Here is a 12,933-nt window from a genome sequence, read left to right as displayed (position 1 = left end):
CATTTACTTGAAGAGATAATGTTCAAGGCTATGTCGTCATTGAAGGTATAAAAGCTCATGATTCTGCCCAGTCACTTTCTTTTACTTTTGCCTGAACTGGGGAGTCGTGTCCAAGCTCTGTGCTTGTATAAGCTGCGTGCTTTATCTGTATTGTATAAGCTTCGTGCTTTATCTATTATCTTTAGCTTTGTGCTTGTTATCTATATTCTGTATTGTTTTGTAATTGCTCAGTGCATATTATTCTGTATTTGCTACATGCATATTTTGGATTGTTTATATTTTGTTTATATGTAAATAATACTTATTTAACTAAGTCTGTGTCTTGGCTTTATCACACATCCACGCTCTATTAAAATTCACTGTTCGGTATTGTCGAAGGTTTCATAGCATAGCGAAACGAGAGAAGCCAACATTGGTTATGGGCCCAGTGGTAGAGAATTGTGGATTGTTAATGTGTTGTTTATTTTAGCCAGCATTGTATCACAGTTAGTTGTTGTTGTAAGTATTGTTGGAGAAGTAACAAGAGAAGGTCCACACTGCCATTCTCCTCCTCCCCCCAACTTGCCACCTTCTACCACCATTTTTCACAGTTTGCAAACAGGACAAAGAATCATCAGCGACCAAAGAAAAAATAAATCCTATTGCATCGGAGAGCAGGATTAATTCACGAGTGCTGCAGAAAAAGAGAAGGGGAAGAAAATCAGAATATAAAGATAAAATTTTACTGTAAATAACATATTTTTCTTCCCTTTCAGCCCCCACAGGCAGAGAAAGACAGAGAGAGAATCCGCCCATTCCAGGGAGCAAAAGGCTGGGATTCTTCATGTGAACAAGGAATATGGGGCTAAGATGGGGGGCAGGAAAGGGGGGGAGCCTGGGGGTCACATGGCCAGAAATTGTGTGAATTGTCACAAGGAGAAGGGGGGAGGGTCAGGAAGAACAGCCTGTCAAGGGTCTGCATGGGGTGCCAAGAAGGATCATCTGGGACTGGGGAGGTGGGGGGTGCAGTTCATGGTGAGGTTTTTGGAGGGGGTCCATTCAGTTAAGAAGGAGCATCTCAATGGCTTAGCTCCACCTTCCATCTGAGGATGGATGGAGCTGTAGAATGAGCAAACTCATTGATAGAACAATACCTGAGAAGATGCTATGTTAATTATCAGCAGTTCAGCTGGGCAGATCTCCTGCCATTCGCTGAAGTGGCCTCCAATCCCACAGTGCATAGTAGTGTGGAACTCCCCCCTTTTAAAATAGCCACAGGGGTGGAATTTGTCCCCATGCCTGAATACCCCCAGGAAAGTCCACCCACCCACAGTGAGCCTAACAGAAGGGATGGCTTGCTTCCAAAATGCTGGGGTGCTCCTTCCCTGAGGGAGGAAAGGGAAGGAATGCCCCCCCTCCTTCCCTTCCCTTTTGCATTTTCCCAAAACATAGAAAAATTATGGGTAAGATTTTAAGCATTTGTCTTTGTTTTTGTTTTTGATTGCAATACTTTTTCAGGTCTCTGTAAGGAAAAGCTGCCCAAACTCCAAAGCTTTTGCTGTATCCACAGCAAAGATATATTGTTCAGGCACGTTTTCTTTAAAGAAAGGAACAATTGAGAAATTAAACAAATATATTGATAATTTATAGGAGGGGCTGAGAAGAGGGAGGAAGAGGAGAAACTCACCTGCAGGTGGTTAGATGGGAATTGCTGGAAGGAGAAAAAGAGCCAATCAGGACCCTTCATGGGCTGGAAGACTCAGAGGGACCCCCTCCCCATCAATAGCCCATAATAGTTTGCACAATCTTCCCTTAATAAACCCTCCAAAAAGAGAAGTTCCCAAAATATTTCTCAATGGGACCCTCTTGGCCACCTGCTAAGCCTGATCAGAGGCCTCCCCTAGATGTTCCCCTCCCCACAACCTCTCCTCCAACCCCACAGACTCACCTTTCTTGGCCTTCAGGTAGGAGAAGAGCCCCACAGCCAGGAAGGCCACTCCTATCACAGCCCCCATAATCCCCGTCCAGATTTTGGCCCTGGCAGAGCGGGAGGAACGGGGCTCTGGGGAAGGAGAAGGAGCCTCACCTGAGCAGGAGGATCGGGCCCATCTTTCCCCAGGAGGGTCCGTTCTGGCTCCCCCCATCACAGTGAGGGTCTCTCCCTTTTCTCAGCGCAGGATGGGGTCCCCTGACCAGGAGGGGTGGCAGGAGAGGGGCTTACCCCACTGGACATTGATGGGGGCCTCTAGGCTGGCGTGCTCCACCTTGCAAGTGTAGATGTCCCCCCGCTGGGGCTGGGTCTCCAGCATCACTTGGAGCTGGTAGGTCCAGTCTCCATTCTGGAGCTCCTCCCCAAAAGCCACGCCCTTCTCTGGCTGGCCATTCTTCAGCCACTGGACCTCAATCTCCACGGGGTAAAAGCCCGTCATTGTGCAGAGGAGGATGATGTTGGGGGAATCTGGGTCCATCTTGGTGGGGGAGATGGTGACGGTGGGCTTGGCTGGAGGGAGGGAGGAGTAGTAGTAATTTAGATTTGTTATAAACTGTTGTTTCCACTTTGTTGTGAGCCGCCCCGAGTCTGCGGAGAGGGGCGGCATACAAATCTAAATAAAGATAAAGAAGAAGAAAGAGGAGAATGAGGCACATGAGAGACACAGGAGGGCCCAGAACAGAAAACCCAGTTGGTTTGTTCAGGCCAAGATCCCTTTTCACTCCTGAAAAAAGTATTCTGTGTTTTGAGTCATCTTCCAAAGTAAATTGCAGCAAGAAATCAAAAGGGATCCTGAAAGAGGGCATACAAATCTAATTAAAATAAATAAATAAATAAAGTTTAATTTTTTTGTGACTGGGATCAGTTGCAGTCTCCAAAAAATAATTCCCGAAAGAGGCAAGTCTGACAGGGATAAATGCTGGAAACGCCCAGAGGTGGAAGGGACCTTCTGCTAGATGTGGTGGACGTGGAAAGAAATAACGCAGAAGATTGAAAGGACAGACGCAGCACGAGTCGGAGGATTCCTGGGATCTTGTTGAAAATGAAACCACACTTTTAATTTTGGTGTATTACCCCAACATTTGTTCATTTGTTTTGTAAACGATCCCATCGTTCCAACCTGGGATCTGGTTGGGTTGCAGACAAATAACAACATTTCAGGTGTGGGTTGTTGGATTTCCCAGGCTGATCCCATTTGGTTTTTTTTGATAAAGTATCTTTATTGTTTTCCAGAAATAAAAAAGAAGAAAAGAAAAAAGGGAAAAAAAGTAAAAGAATAAGGAGTAAAAGCAGTATTTCTCACGTTTTGTTCTAGTTTAACAGATCTTAATCCATTTCTGTTACCTTTCTGATACATTTCTTTATATTTTGTATATTTACATATAATTATCATAAGTAAATTTTACTAATCAATATAGAAAGAGAGAATTTGAGAAGAAAAAGAGTAATAAAAGTCATACTTCCTAAGGTAATTATTATCCTTTTGTATACTGATACTTTGTATTGTTACATTTTCAGTCTTTATTTCGAATCCATTCGTGCCATTTTTCCCAAATTCATTTAGATTTTTTACTTTCAATCCCCTTAATTGAATTTGTCATTTCATCCATCTCAATACATTTATATATTTTATCAATAATTAAGCTCTCTGATGGAGTTTGTTCATTTTTCCATGTTTGTGCCAATGAGATTCTGACTGCAGTGCTTATATGTGTTATGAGAAAGAGCGTTTGTTTGGTATAAGATCTTTTCCAAATTCCTAAGAGTAAACCTTCTGGTGTGTATTCTATCTTCTCTTTTATAATTTCGGTGAGCCAATGATGAATTATTTTCCATATTCTTTGAATTTTGGGGCAGGACCACCACATATGAAAAAAGGAACCTTTTTGTTTTTTACATTTCCAGCAGGTGTCTTGTAATGTCGGGTATATTTTCGCTAATCTTGATGGTGGCATATACCATCTGTAGAAGAGTTTGTAATAATTTTCTTTATATGCAGCTGACAATGTTATTTTAGATATTGTATTCCATGATTTTTCCCAATCTGCTAAATGAATATCATGTTGAACATTTTTAGCCCATGCTACCATAGGATTTTTAATTGTATCCTTTATTTTTTCATGTTCTTGTGGGGTGCCTCAGGGGTCGGTCCTCTCCCCCCTGCTATTTAATATCTACATGAAACTGCTGGGTGAGATCATCCAAGGACATGGGGTGAGGTATCATCAATATGCTGATGATACCCAGCTTTACATCTCCACCCCATGTCCAGTCAACGAAGCAGTGGAAGTGATGTGCCGGTGCCTGGAGGCTGTTGGGGCCTGGATGGGTGTCAACAGACTCAAACTCAACCCGGATAAGACGGAGTGGCTGTGGGTATTGCCTCCCAAGGACAATCCCATCTGTCCGTCCATTACCCTGGGGGGGAATTATTTACCCCCTCAGAGAGAGTCCGCAACTTGGGCGTCCTCCTCGATCCACAGCTCACATTAGAGAACCATCTTTCAGCTGTGGCGAGGGGGGCGTTTGCCCAGGTTCGCCTGGTGCACCAGTTGCGGCCCTATCTGGACCGGGACTCATTGCTCACAGTCACTCATGCCCTCATCACCTCGAGGTTCGACTACTGTAATGCTCTCTACATGGGGCTACCTTTGAAAAGTGTTCGGAAACTTCAGATCGTGCAGAATGCAGCTGCGAGAGCAGTCATGGGCTTACCTAGGTATGCCCATGTTTCACCATCACTCCGCAGTCTGCATTGGCTGCCGATCAATTTCCGGTCACAATTCAAAATGTTGGTTATGACCTTTAAAGCCCTTCATGGCACTGGACCAGAATATCTCCAAGACTGCCTCCTGCCGCACGAATCCCAGCGACCGATTAGGTCCCACAGAGTGGGCCTTCTCCGGGTCCCGTCAACTAAACAATGTCGGTTGGCGGGCCCCAGGGGAAGAGCCTTCTCTGTGGCGGCACCAACTCTCTGGAACCAACTCCCCCCAGAGATTAGAACTGCCCCTACTCTTCCTGCCTTCCGTAAACTCCTTAAAACCCACCTTTGCCATCAGGCATGGGGGAATTGAAACACCTCCCCCGGGCATGTTCAATTTATACATGGTATGCTTGTGTGCGTGTCTGTTAGTATATGGGGTTCTTTTAAATCTTTAAATATTTTAAATTTATTTGGATTATTTATGATTTGTTCTATCTTGTTGTGAGCCGCCCCGAGTCTTCGGAGAGGGGCGGCATACAAATCTAAATAATAAATAAATAAATAATAAATAAATAAAAGTTGATAAATTTTAGTAATCTGTTTGTCCTCATACCCTGTCAATATTTTGTCTAGAGGTTTTGTGGTGATTTCAATACCGGGTGTGTGTTTATCTTTGTTGTATCTAGATTTTATTTGTGTATAGGTCCACCATTCTATTTTATGATTTTGTAGTTCTAGTTCTTGTCTGGTTTTTAGGTTCCCATTTGGATAAAGAATATCTGCGTATTTTAATGTTGTTTTGGGTCTATCAAATTTGGGTAGCAGATAGCTTCCATGGTATATAACCATCTAGGGATTTTAGAATAATATTTCCTTTTAATTTCATTCCAGGTTTTTAATGAAGATTTTCTAATCAAGTGATTATTGAAAGTGGTTTGTGTTTTCTTTTCCTCTTGCCAAAGGTGGGCGTGCCAGCCCATTTGTAAGTCATGACCCTCCAGTATCAAGATTCTTTTATTGGAAAGATTAATCCATTCTTTTATCCACACTAGACTGGCAGCATTGTAATATAATTTTAAATCTGGGAGTCCCATGCCTCCCCTAGTTTTACTGTCCTGAAGGTATGAAAATTTAATTCTAGGTTTTTTATTTTGCCAAATGAATCTTGAAAAGTTTCTATTTATTTCTCTAAAAAAAATTTGATCTAAATTGATAGGGGCAGTTTGAAAAAGATAGAGAAATTTTGGGAGGATGTTCATTTTTATTATCGCAATTCTGCCTAATATTGATATTTGTAAGTCCTTCCACTTTTCCAGAAATTTTTTAGTTTCCTGTGCTAATTTCTCATAGTTATCTTTTTTGAGTGATATTATCTTGTTGGATATTATTATTCCCAAATATTTAACCTTTTTTGTAGTTTTGAGGTTTGTGATCTTTTCTAAGTTTTTAATTTGTTCCTTTGTCATGTTTTTTGTCATAAGCATTGTTTTTTGTTTGTTAATTTTTAGTCCTGAGAATTTGCCAAATCTTTCTATTTCTTTGAGTAATTCTGGGCCTGATTTTCCGGGCTGATCCCATTTGTATCTGGGGACCTTAAAGGCCTTTGTGGAATTGCTAAAAAAAGAAGGCAGTGGCAGGGCCTTTCTTTAAACAACGAGAAATGCAAATTGTGGATGAGGAAAAATGTCTTTGAACAAGAAAATGGAAGGATCAGATTTTAAATCAGTGGAAATTCAAAAGCTGAAATTTGGCATTTTTACATTTTTGTTTTTATAGCCTATTCCACAAACCTCCTTATTTTCAAGACTGCAGTGTGAAGATTTTGAGGTTCCAATTTGGCCAGATGGGAGTTGCTGGAGATTTTAATTGGATGGGGAAAAGATATTTTTTTCTTTCTTTTTAAATACCTACTTTCTCCCTCCGCCCATCCAGGAATTCAATTTAATAGACAAATAAGAGACCTCTCGATTTAAAACAGCAGGAGTCCAAAGTACATTTTATGTTCCCCTATCATATTTTTATTTATTTATTGTTATTTATTTATTTTTTATTTATCAATTATTTATTATATTATATTATATTATTTATTTATTTATTAGATTTGTATGCCGCCCCTCTCTGCAGACTTGTTTATACTTTATTTATTGTAATTATTTAGTTTATTATTTATTCTATTCTTTATTTAGATTATTATTTTATGACTTATTTTACTTTATTATTTTTTATTTCATTTATAATTTTACATTAAATTAATTTAAGTTATTTTATTATTTTTGTTTCAGTTTCCATTTAATCAGTTTTTATTTATTTATTTCTAGGTTTAATTTGCTTATTTAATTTTATGCATTTATTTATTTCACAGTTGCTTATTTATTGATATAAAAGATGTTGGAGTGGAAATGACTCGGAATGAAGAAGAAAAAGGCAGAGAAAGGAGACCATAAGTGGCTTTCGTGGATTCTCTTTGGAGATTCCTCTCAGAGACCTGAACCCCCCTTGGAAAGGGAAGGGGGCGGGACCCCCTCCCCAAAATCTCTCTCCCCCCCCAAACTCACCTCTCCGGCCAATCACACGGTCCTCCCCCTTGAACACCCCGTAGTTGTTCCGGCAGAAGCGATCCACAGAGGCCTTCGTGTACTGCAGGAATTGCTTGTTTCTGTTCCACCCATCCGCATCCACCTTCCCCAACTCCGTGACGGCCTCGAACTCCCCGCGGTCGCTGTCGAAGCGGACAATCTCCTGCCGGTCGTATATTTCCCTGTACAGGAACCTCACCCGCTGCATCCCGTTGAGGAAGTGGCACTCGGACTTCCCCTGGACCAGGAAATGGGCTGCGAAGGGGGAGGAGGAGGAGGAGGAAGGTCGTCAGGAGGGACCCCAGGGCCCATCGTTCCCAGCCACTGGTGGAGGGGGAGGAGGGTCCCACGGAAGAAGGGGAGGGGAGGAGAGACTGGTGGGGGACGCCCCCTGGAGGAGGGAAAGAGAACCCTCTCAGCCCTAGAGAGGGAGGGAGACTTGTGGGGTGTGTGGGTCTGCAGAGGGGGGAGGGAAGAAAGGGGGAGGGGAGGAGAGAAAGAGGGGGAGGGGAGGAGGGAAAAGGCTGGATCGAAAGCGACCTGAAGGATGGGGGAGGGGCTGAGGGAAATTTCTAGGCTGGAGGGAAGCTCATCTCCACCCCTCTCCCACTCTCTCTTCCATGGGGAGGGGAGCGGGGGCACAAGGAGGACATCTAGACTGACTCTTCTGAAGTCTTCCAGCCCTTCAACCCCCAACGTCCATGGGTCGCACCAACTTTTCTTCCCCCCCCCAAACCTTAGTTCCCCTTTGACGGATTCTCGGGGATCGCACCTCTTTCCCCTCCCCCAAAAGACCCCCTGCAGCCCCTCCTAAGAGCCTCTCAAAGGAAGGGTCTCCAGACCCCCTCACAAAGGGGGGCCACTTTGGGAGAGGCCACGCAGAGCCCCCCAGATCCTCCCCCCTCCCTTCCAAGTCCCCATAGAGCAGGGGGGATTATGGGGGTTGGGAGGGTTCCTGGGCTCCTCCCCAAATTCAGGGTCTCCCCAGAAGGGACCGACGCTCCCCTCTTGCCTGACCTCCAAAGCCTCAATTTTAAGAGTCAGAAGAAAAACGGAAGTTTCTAAAAAAGCCAAAATCCTTTTGCGCAAATGCGTCTTTTCCCTCCTGTGGATTCAGGGCTGAAAATGCTTCAGTTTCCCGCTTTCCGTTCCTTCCTCTTTCCCTGCAGCCCCCTCCGACCCAGACGCTGGGGGGGGGGGCGAGGGAGGGGCCCGGCTGCGACTCCCCCCCTCGGCTACATTCGGGGAACGGGGGTCCCTCTCCTTCCTCCTGGAGGGTGCAGGTGGGGAGAAAGTGGGAGGAGACCACGCAGAGATCGAGGCTGTTGGAGGCTCTGGAGACCCATAAGATTTCTCCCCCACCTCCTCCCCCGCCCAGCCCCCTCCTTACCGGGGCTCTCCTTCCCCCCTCCGCTTCCGGAGATCCGGGCCAGCGCCCCCACCAGCAGCACCAGGGCGACCCCCACCAAAGCCATGGATGAGGCGGCTCCACCAGCGCTCGACCGAGAGAGGAGAGAGACGCGGAGGCTCCCAACCCGAGAGGAGGAATCGTGGGGTCTGGATTTGGGGGGAGGAGTTTTCCTCCGACTTCGGCATTGGGCGTGTCCAGAAGGAGCAAGAGGACCAATGGGAATTCTCCCCTTTCTAGCGTCATCGGTCTCCGGGTAGAGTCTCACTTGACTTGGCCCGATACAGGAGATAGTCCGAAGCCGAGAGAGGAGCGGAGGAAGGGGGAGGGGGACGTGCTCAGTCTTGGGGGGGGGGGGTGCATTCTAGGGGGCTCCTTCATGCCGGCCATAATCCTCCCCTACTCCCCCTTTCTATGCGCGCGTGGAGGGGCAGGCTGGATGCCCTTTAGGTTCCCAAGTGCCCAGAGGGCGCCCAGGCTGGAGCTGCGGAGACTCCCGAAGGGCCGAGTGAATCCGGAGCTTCAAGGATCCTTCTAGGCTCCCCCCACCCGCTCAGTCTGGAAGGAGGGAGCCCCCAGCAGCTGCCCCGGGTGACAAGGGGGGAGGCGCCGCCCCATGGATGGCTGGAACTCGGGGGTCACCCCAAGGGAAGCCAGGAAAACCCCCCGCTGGCAGTCCGGGAAGGAAGAGGCGGAGAGGATCTGCGGGGATCCCTCCTCACCCAGCCCGATCCTCTCCCCAGGCCCTCCCCCTCTTCAGAGGGGAATCTCCGGAGGGATCTCGTGGCTTTCCCAGAGAAAACGGCGCTTCCCTTCCTGGAAACACGCGTCTCCCTCGCTCACAACGTCTGGACATAGTCCCTCAATCCCGATCGTGTAGGAATCTCCCTCTTTCTTCCGGTGGGTGGGGGGATCCCCCCTTTCCTGCCAAAGCAGATCCCGGAATCCAGTCTGGCCGCTTCTCCCCCGCTTCCCGCTCCTTTCCGGGGAGAACTCCCCCCCCCTTCGCCACCAGGCACAACCCTCGCCCCTTTCAGCAGAGAAAGACCCCGAGGGACATTGGGGGAGGAATTTCGCCCTTGGATTCTGCAGATCTCGAGGGGAATCGGGGGCGGTTTTTGCCCCCAAAACACACAGTCTCCCTCTGGTGATTCTTTCCCTCGGATTAGAAGGGCAGAAAAGAGAAAATAAAAGTGGGAAGGAAACGGGGAAGGGAAAGAAAGTGGGGGATGAAAGGGAAAAAGAGAGAAAGGAAACTTTCTCCCCGCAGAATAAAATGGAAAGTGAAATTGCAGCCTCGGTTTTTGTTTCTTCTCTGTGTAAATACTCACCGTCTCTACAACAGCCACTTCACGGAATCCGCCCTCTGAGTCCCGCTTTGTGTCGGGAAGGAGGCGGATTCTCCCTTTTTGGGTCTTTGCCCGGAAACTCCGCATCTTGACCGCGAGGATCCAGAGAGAAAAGGGGGATTTTATGGGGGGAGAAATCAGCCCCGGGACTCCCGAGAATCAACCCTCCCACACGACCCTTCGCTCCTCTGGGTGTCCAGTGAAGGCAAAATATTTTGACAAAAGGAAAATTTACATAATCCGTAACTAAGGATATGATGTGTAAGAGGCTCGGAGCAGATTTTCTTCCTTGGAAAATGCTTATACAGTATATTATTTAGGAAGGAAGGAAGGAAGGAAGGAAGATAGGAAGGAAGGAAGGAAGGAAGGAAGGAAGGAAGGAAGGAAGGAAGGATGGGTGGACAGTATATCAAACCAAACAATTCTGGGGACTTCATTATTTCCCATTATAGTGAAGGATTATATGAATCAAACTATTATTGGCTATTTGCTTTTATTGTGAATTGGTTTTGCTACTATATAATTGTTGCTGAGGAAACCAACATCTGCTGTTTGTTTCTGTTATGACAAATGGCTAGACAATATTGGTTGTGAATTGAGCTTTGTTAATTGGCTCCAGCTTATATAATTGTTTACTGTCGGAAATTAGAACTAACATCTCCCACCCTGCTCTGCTTGGGCAGCCTTTCTCCCCTCCTGACCCAGCACTTGGGAGTGGTCACACCCAGGGGAGGAATGGGAAGGAATGGAAAAATGAGCTTGGAGACCCCCAATTACCTCCCTTGCACCCTGAGCCTTAGGAAGGTGAGAAAGTCTAAAGGGCTCCTGAATTTAAAGGTGGGGGCAAGGACCAAGGAAGGTGAGATCCCCCCTTGTGCCCCCCATTTATCATTTCTGCTCCACTCTTAACCTTCCCCCCCTCTCTGTAGACAAGGAGAATTGGGCTCCCACGAGGTCTTCCAAACGGCAGGACCTGAGCAAGGGGGGAGGGGGAGAATCCCAGGGAGATCAGACAAGGCTAAAAGAGGAATGGGAAGTGGATCTTTTGAGGCACGTGAGTTCAAGGAGGGCCTGAAGCTTCCCCCTCCTTGTCTTGGAGGAGTTTCAGCCTATGCAGTAGCCCAGATGCCTCCTGGTGGTCTCCCATCCTCAGGTTGGCCAGGCCGATCTCTCTCAGCCAGGGGAGGGCAGGGGAGGCTGGGCAGCTGCCAGCTGTTGAGGGCTGAGGATGAAACACCACATCAGGCAGGGCTCAGAGCCCCAACCCTCTCCCGGCTGCAGCCGGCAGACGTCCCACAGGGCCTGTATACTGAGATGGCCTCAGTCCCTTCCTGGGATGGGGGAGGGGGCTGGAGGGGTCAAACTCTCCCCTGGCCCAACACCGGCCTCAGCAGGCCAGAACTGGGTCTCCACCTGCAGCTGAAGGAGGAGGCAGAGTCCAAACCTGCCCCACAATTATGTGTTTGCACACACACATTCACACAAAATGGGTCCCAGATCCAGAGACTCTGGTGGGACGCACATCGCTCTCCTCATCAAAGCAGAACTTTCCATGTTTCCCCCTGCAAGATTTTGATTATCTCTGAGTTTTCCCTGACACCCCCACTACACACACACAAACACCCAGAAGCTCTTTCTGCAACCCACAACAGCTGAAGAGGCCCTTGGGCTTCGCTTCCCCAGCCTGAAGCGTTGGGCTCCTCCGAAGCGGAACTGAGGAACTGGCCAGGATCCAGCAGGCAACAAGCCTGGATTCTTCATCAGGGCAGCTCAGGGACTCCCCTCCTCCGCCCCACGGCTGAGTCTCCAAGTGGGGCAGCCCCTTCATCTTGTGACCCACTGGAAGGAGTCCTTGACTTATAACGGTTCCTGAAGCGACTGAAGCTTCAATGACACTGAAAAAAGCGTTTACTTTTTTTCATTAAGGAAGTCCACTCTGATGCCCCCCTCCCCCCAATTGGTGCATTTGATGTCCCTTCTTCGGGATCCTGCAGGCTCTCTTGCAAGAGGAGGTATTGCCAACTGGAGCCCAGATCTTCTCAGAGTTTCCAACAATTCCCACAATCCCACACTGACCGATTCTTCCTGTGGGGGCCCCAAGACCCCAAGTGAGGGAGGGGAGGGGGAAATTCTGCCTCAGGGATCGAGGCCACTGGAGTCCTGCAGAACCAGTCTGGATCAGCTCTGGAGGGGGCCAGGCTCAGTTGGGGGGCTGCCTAGAGACATCTAGGGATGCTGGATAGAAGGAAGGGGTCTTCCACTCAAGACTGCACAATGGAGCCCCCCTTCCCCCTCCCCCTGCAGAGCTGTCAAACATCTCCTGCACCAGGAATGGCTTCGGATGGATTTCTTAAAGGTCATCTAGTCCAACCCCCTGCTCGAGCCTTCACTATTTATACCATCAGGCAGGAGACTCCATACACCATTTGAAAGAGTCCCTAAAAAGGGGGGGCATTGGCTGAAAAAATGGGGCAGGACTCTCCAGTTGGGAAGAAGAGAAATGGCTCAAATGGCTGGGTGAACTTAGGGGGAGTCTCGGGTGCACCCAATGGCTCCCCATAATTGCCGAGGGAGGACCGTCCCTGCTGGCATTCTGCTCCTCAAAGGGGGCCTTGATGGGGAGCAGAGCATGGGGGTCCAGCCCCTCCCCCTCCCTGGATCTGCCCCCCCTCCTCCCACATCAGTTCTGGCTTTGGACCCGGGATGATTGATCCAGAGGCAGGGGAGGGAGGGGCCTCCTGTGGGGGCAGGGAAGAGGAGGAAGAGGAGGAAGAAACAAAGGATTCTAGGGTTTTCCTACATCTGAAGTTTATTCTTTCACAGCAAAGCGAAGGGAAGGGAAGGGATTCGTAGGAAGAATGATGGAGATGAAGCTGCTGTGGGTTCAAAGCCAGGAGACATGAGGGGGCTTGACTGACAGGTCT

The 12,933-nt window shown here is 47.8% G+C and overlaps 1 pseudogene; it reads right to left on the bottom strand.

The window, feature by feature from the left end:
- Nucleotides 1-390: 390 nt before the first annotated feature.
- On the bottom strand, nucleotides 391-8,906 carry LOC139162941 (H-2 class II histocompatibility antigen, E-S beta chain-like; annotated as a pseudogene).
- Between the last annotated feature and the right edge of the window lie 4,027 nt (nucleotides 8,907-12,933).

The sequence above is a fragment of the Erythrolamprus reginae genome, chromosome 2, assembly GCF_031021105.1.
Source record: "Erythrolamprus reginae isolate rEryReg1 chromosome 2, rEryReg1.hap1, whole genome shotgun sequence".
Taxonomy (NCBI): Eukaryota; Metazoa; Chordata; class Lepidosauria; order Squamata; family Dipsadidae; genus Erythrolamprus; species Erythrolamprus reginae.
This window is presented reverse-complemented; position numbering and strand designations above follow the sequence as displayed.